The sequence below is a fragment of the Pinus tabuliformis genome, chromosome 7 (genome assembly GCF_031772625.1).
Source record: "Pinus tabuliformis cultivar Carrire ecotype Pingquan chromosome 7, CPIR1, whole genome shotgun sequence".
Classification (NCBI taxonomy): Eukaryota; Viridiplantae; Streptophyta; class Pinopsida; order Pinales; family Pinaceae; genus Pinus; species Pinus tabuliformis.
Genome location: NC_142293.1, coordinates 1,837,233,269 through 1,837,240,601, shown reverse-complemented (window position 1 = coordinate 1,837,240,601; position 7,333 = coordinate 1,837,233,269).

Sequence of the window (7,333 nt, the reverse complement as noted above, 5' to 3'; positions counted from 1 at the left end):
AATGCGACTTTTTGAGATATATTGAGATGAAATCATGATTTGTTGCACTTAAAATTGTTTTTTAACTGCATATTCGGATTCAGCACCCTGAAAAACCCCTGGGACGCTTTCATTGTGCAGAAACTAGTTATCAAACTTCGATTTCAATAAATTACTGCCGGATTTTCACCGGAAAAAATCGCCGGAAAGGCTTTCAAAAAGTCGCGTTAAAGACTACGTCATTAAAAAATGCACAGTAAACGGCGGGCATTGGAGTTGTGGCCAGAAAAAAGAAATCATTTATAAACAATACATATTCCAAAGTCAAGCAACAAGCGACGGGTGGCAAATGGAATGATTAGTTTATGTTATTTTAGTTAAGTATTCAATGTCGAGTTTGCAATCAAGTATTCAAAGGGTTACAATAAGTTAGAAATTTGAGGAGTGTTCTCAAAATATCACAATTTTTAGTCAAATTTTAATTTAAAATAGAATTCCTCGTTTTTATTATTATTTTATTTTGTATGGTCCAAAGAGAAGATTTTTTTTTGGAAGATTTTAATAATCATGTGATAGATTGTTTTTCAAAAGAATAGAAATAAAAGCAAGTGATGGACTTTAGTTTTTTTAGTCCTCCTATTCACACTTTTAATTATTAACTCACTCGTTCACAACTCTATGTTGAGTTAAACTTGGATTGTATTTTACGGATATTTTTAATATTTACATTATACATATTGGGGATGGTTACCATATAAGGTTAATTTAAATAAATTGGATTTTCTCCTTATATATTCAATTCTCAGATGAGGAAATTAATTTTAAGATATCAAAGTATTTATATAATTAAATTTTATAATTATTATATTATTTTAATTATTAAAGTATTTAAATTTAATATTTTTTATTAATGTATATTGAATATTTATTATAATTTTAAAAATTGCTTTAAATTAGTTTTATAATTTTAAATATTGCTTTAAATTAGCTATGTGATCAGGCTTAGAGTTGTTTGATTTGAGAACATGGAGATTTTTTTTGGGATAGAGTAATACAACTAATAAATCTGCTTGAAAATTTGACTTAATTTTGTATTTTAGAGAAGATATCCTAAATATAAATAGTGAATTACATTTAAGGAATCACAAAAAAAAATCACCTCCTAAATTCCCAAATTCACAATTTGCCTTAAACCCTGATATAAGACATGTTTCAACAAAATTGACTCTCCAATCATTAACTTGCTCCATAATTCTGATATTTAACATTACCTCTTAACACATATCCAAATCACCAATTTAATTCTATTTAAAAAATTAAATAAATGATAAGAAAGTTTATATATATATAAAATATACAAAGTATCCAATGATATATATATATATTTTTTTTTTTTTGTGAAATTCTAACTTCATTAGAATTTTCGACGAATATTATTTCATTACTTTATTTTGTACTGCCCAAAAATAAAATTCCCTCTGAAAGACCTTAACCATAACAACTTATCATTTAATGACTCTGAGCTTTTTTCCTTAACCATAACAACTCATAATTTAATGAGCCTGAGCTTTTTTTTTTCTCAAAAGAAATGTGGTCTCTGGTCTTCGAGCTAATAAAAGCACCTTAATCATAACCACTCATAATTTAACAAGTACGAGCTTTTTTTTGTTTTTTTCAAAAGAAATTTGGTTTTTGGTCTTCCAGTTAATAAAAGCAAGTGATGGATTTTCCAGTTAATAAAAGCAAGTGATGGATTTTGGTCTTCTTGGTTTCACAGCTCAAAGTTTTAATTAGTAACTTTTTTTACTTATTCACACTAATTTGTTGGGTTAAATTTTGAATCGTATTTTACGAGCAGATTTAATGTTTACATTACATATATTTGGGTTAATTTAAATGAATTAGATTTGCTCATTATATGTTCCTAAAGAAATTTTAATAAGTGCACGAGGAAAGAAATTTTAAGATATTAAAATATTTATATAATTATATTTTTTAATTATTGAAAATATATAATTTAGTAGAAGTATAATATTTATTATAATTTAAAAATTTATATATATTATTAAAATATTTATATTAAAAAATGAATATTAAAATTTAATATTTATTATAAATCAATTTTATGTAGTATTATTTTTTATGAAAAGAAGGAGAATTGTTTGATGAATGTTGAGACATTTCTTTTTGGAAATAGATTAATACAACTAATAATTTCACTTGAAAATTTGATTTAACTTTGTATATTAGGGGAGATATCTTAAATATAAATAGTGAATTATATTCAAGGAATCACAAAAAACTATTATATCTTGAATTCCCAGAAACCCGAATAATTACCTCCATAAAGCTAGTAGTTCACATTTACCTCCAACACATATTCAAATTATAAAGCTTTTACAAAATTTATTACGCGTCACAGATATACTCAATAATTTTGTTTTCCCATTCAAATATATCCAAATTATAAGGGTTTTACAAAATATTTTGCCCATCACACATGTTCAATAATTTTGATTCCCCATTCGTCAAAGAAACTTAGTTCAAGTGAAGTGGTATGGTTCACGATTTGTGTCCCAAGTAGCATGAGTTCAAGCCTCATGAGCCATTTTAGCGATTGTACCTAGTAGAATGTCGTCTAATTGTACCTAGCGAAATGTGGCATTGTCTACTAATGTTTACCGTTGAAATTCTTGCCAAATGAAAACCAAAAATCTACATTTTTTTAAAATCCTACCAAAATTTCTATTTTTCCAAACAAAATTGTAACCTTTTCTCCCAAATATCACAAAATTCCAATCTCATTAAAATTCCCTCCTTCATTATTATTTCATTACTTCATTTTGTACAACACAAAGAGAAGATACATTCATTGAAGACCTTAACCACTCATAATCTAATGCATACATGCTTGGTTGTTTCTCAAAAGAAAAGAAATAGGCCTTCTAGATGAAGATGAAGACCTTATCCACTCATAATTTAATGCGTACATGGTTGTTGTTTCTCAAAAGAAAAGGATTAAAAAACAAGTGATGGACTTTCACCTTCTTGGTCCCACTACTCAGACTTTTAATTATTAACTTTTTCTCTTATTCACACAAAAGATTAAAAAACAAGTGATGGACTTTTGCCTTCTTGGTCCCACAACTCAGATTTTTAATTAACTTTTTCACTCATTCGCACACAGGATTAAAAAACAAGTGATGGATTTTTAATTAACTTTTTCACTCATTCACAAAAAGGATTAAAAAACAAGTGATGGACTTTGGCCTTCTTGGTCCCACTACTCAAAATTTTAATTTTTAACTTTCTCGCTTGTTCACACCACTCTACTAAGTTAAATTTGGATTGTATTTTACGAACATACTTAATGTTTACATTACACACATTAGGAATGGTAACCACATTAAAGTTAATTTAAATAAATTGGATTGGCTCGTTCTATGTTCAGTTCGAGCAAGAGGAAAAGAATTCTAAAATATATAAATATATATATATATATATATAAAATATTTATTAAAAATATTTAAATTTAATAAATTTTTATTTATTAATAAGTACAAGATATTTATTATAATTTAAAAAATTATATGTATTATTAAAAAATTTATCTAAAAAAATTAAAATTAAAATTTTAAATATATTAATTATAATTTAATATAATATCCCCGAATGCGGGTGATTAGGGAGATGGGACGGGAGTCGGGGGCTGGACACATGCCGCCCCTCAGTCATCACATGGCACCCCAAGCGAGCAGCTGGAAAGGACAGCGCAAGGCTGGATGGTTAAAGACGAGAGGACCTGGGACAGTAAATGCCCGGAGAGTTTATTCGACCCAGCGCAAGGCAGCAGTTATGGCGGATGGGATCCCGAGCAGGGTAGGTGAGGAAGCTGAGCATAAGACAAGGTTTGAGCAGGGAATGTTGGTTGTTATGCAGTCGGTTGGCCTCTCTGGTGCTGTTGCGGTCCCTTCTCAGAAGGAAGGGTCCATCGCGCGGTTGGCTCAGGTTGCTGATAGTCTGGTTCATCTGGTAGTCTGCTGGAATTCTCATCTCACAATGGTGAGACCTCGACAGCGTCTGCTCAGTCGTCGAGGCTCATCCAGAGGCGGGGGCTCGCGCAGACCTGAAGGGGACAGAGCTGGTCATTGTTGCCACTGCAATCTTGCCAGCTCCATTGGAGCCACCCCCCTACACTCCGGTCAATTCATGGATGCAGGGGCTTCAGGCTCGGCCTCCTTGCCAGCTTTTGGTTCCACCATCTTCAATTTCACCAACTCAACGAACAACCCAAGAATCAGCGCGCATGTTTCTATTCTGTTTATTGAGAATCCTCTAGATGATGACAACCCCATGGATGCTCAGGGGAAAAGGATGCAAGATAACCCAGGGGAAGCAGAGCAGGCTCCGACAGCTGAGATGGAGCAGGAAGCAAAGGTCCCGGCTACAGACCCAGAAAAAGCCAAGCATACCCAGAATGCTCCTAAGGCGGAAAAGGGGGAAGAGGCAGCGACCTCTCCAACTGAAGCTGAGCGGGAATACTATGGGTGGTGCCCAATTGTGGAAGAGCAACCGGACGAGCTGGACGATTGACGGCGCCAGTGCTCAAGCTTCGCCAGGTCGCTCAAGGTTCAATTATCGTTTTCTGTTTTGTTATGTGTTCAGTTGGCGGTTTCTGGGTTGTTATAGCTGCTATGTTTTTTATGTTATTGTTGTGGGCAAGAGCTGTCTCCCCTGCGCGGGAGGAATTGGAAAGCATCCTTTTTGTCTAATGCCCCTGTGTGGGCCTACGTCTATGGTCAGCCTTGGTATTTCAGATTACTGCCCCTGCGCGGGCTTGCAGTGTTGGACTCTGTCTTGGTTTCTGTCAGTTTCAGTCTTGGTCTTTGTTTGGTGCCCCTGCGAGGGCAAGAGCATACTGGTTCCACCTGATATAATTTTTAACTCTGTACATATTTAATAGATTAGTCTTTTTACCGAGAAAAAAAAAAATTTAATATATTATATATTATTATTATTTTTTATGTGCGGTTTACAAATATCACTAAGGTTGGAATTTAAAAATGGACTCACTCATTAAATTTGAAAATTTTCACACCTCTCTGATCCGTTTTCACAATTTTAAAGAAGGATCTCCAAACCCATCTTCACAATTTTAAAAAAGGATCTTGAAGGTTTTGAAAAATATTAATTGTATTTGATGAGAAAATCACCTCGTGACAAGCAATTTTCCTGTCAAATTCCATCCCTAGTGGTCACTACATAGACAGATCCACCTAAAGGGATCACCTCTCGTTGCCTCATTAGAAGAGCCTAACCCCAAGAACATCAAGAAGAATTGACCCCGTGAACTCCCATTAGCAAGGTGCTTTAATTATGGAAACTAACCCTTTTTTTCCTAGAAAAAAACCTGTATTTTCATTCATAAATTGGATTTGAAAGAAAGAAAAAAAAGACATTTTGTATATGCGCCTGTAGTGCATTCCCTTAGATTTTCTTCAATCCCACATGAGGTTAATATGTTCAATCAATCAAACAAAATGCCAACCCACATAACCAAAAAAGGGCACGCATGCCTGACAATGAAAAAACATGAAGGGACCATAAAAAATATAGCCCAAAGCGACCCCAAAGGGGCCATAAAAAATATAGCCCAAAACGACCCCAAAGGGGCCATAAAAAATATAACCCAAAACGATTAGCTGGGCACAGGTCGCCCAACAAGCAGGCCCTAACTAAACAAGCATAAAGGCCTCCATGAAAAAGGTTGCCCAACAAAAACCCACAACAAAATCACTTAGGTAGGAAATAGTACAAAGGATCAACGAACGATCGTGGTAACAGAGGACCAACATGTAAAGAGGCACAAAACAAGGGCATTTGTGACAGGAGACAACCACAATCGAGTCGGCTCCCTCAACTCCCCACACGAACCCCAACGAGCAAATCGACAAAGCCACAAACCCCAAAATGAACCACACCACAGGTGAATGTAGAGCAACAACCCACCAACGACATCAACTCAGTGAAAATATGACCGCACCTAAGGCAACACCATCAAACCCAAGGTTTGAATGCAAATAGAGAGTCACAATAGCCACTGTGTCATCCCCCTACCCTGGTGATAGTCTTTCAACTCCACGAATGGGGGTGTAGCACCACCACCCGATTTCTTTTCACCAATACTTTCAAGTGTGGATTATGCCCAACATTCCATACTTAGTTTATTTTTCACTTTCTAAGTATAAACATTCATAAGCACAGTGGAAACATTCATTTACATGTCTTTCATCATCATTATTACTTTACACATATGCATAGTGGAAATATAACGGGAAGGGAAACTCCCTAGAGATGAGTCTGCCCATAATAATAATGATAATAATTCAATTATACAAAATCAGCTCTTGGAGAGGAACCCCAAATTCTTACTCACAAAAATAGTTAATTTTCACAAGTTGGCCTACAACCGTGTAGCCTTCCTGAACTGTCATTCAGAGCGCCCGCCCTTCAACGGGTCGGGTTGCCAACACACGGGTAGAGGTGCCCATGCCTGAGTCACCCTTCGCACTAACGATCATTCACCGTTTGACTAAACTCACAGGCCTGCCCGCATGCCTACCTCCATTCAACACCGCCCGCTGAGCTTACCATCGTGTAGACACGCACATGTCGTGTCGCCCACCCGATGCACACCCGCGGTCTACCCACCCGTTCGACTGTCGTGTCACCTTTTTCCTGTCCGCCCAAACTTCTCCATTCACCCCTGTCGCGGGCGCAGCGCCCACCTGGGTCACCTACCTGACTCGCTCAACTTGTCAGTGAGCGCACCGCCTAACCGGGAGTCACCTTGTCCGGCTCATCACAGCACCCACTTAACCAGCTTGCCTGCCTACCATGTTGTCCACCCACCTGCCTATTCACTTGAGGCTCGTTTGCCCGTTCGCCTGCCTGCGACTCTTCTGCCTACCTGCCTACCCACCTACAGCTTGTCCACTTGCCCAACCTGCCTACAGCCCATTTAACTCGGCTTGGTGCTTTGGTTAGGGTACCTTCCTACACCTCGCCCTTTGCCTTAAGCGCCCAATTACTGCATCTCACTTATCACCTTAGCTCGCCTTGTCTTAGACTTGTAAGACTTTGTTTTAGTGTCTTCCAATCCACTTCAACCGCTAATATATATGCCCACCCAGGGATGACTTGTGGGTCAGCCTACCCAGGCCGACTTGTCCATTCGACTAACTCGCCCATCCCAACATGTCGGCTCACCCACTTCGCCTGTCGACTCACCCACACCGTCGCCATGTCGGGTCCACATGCCAAACTCGCACAGTATAAGGTGACCTTTGCCATA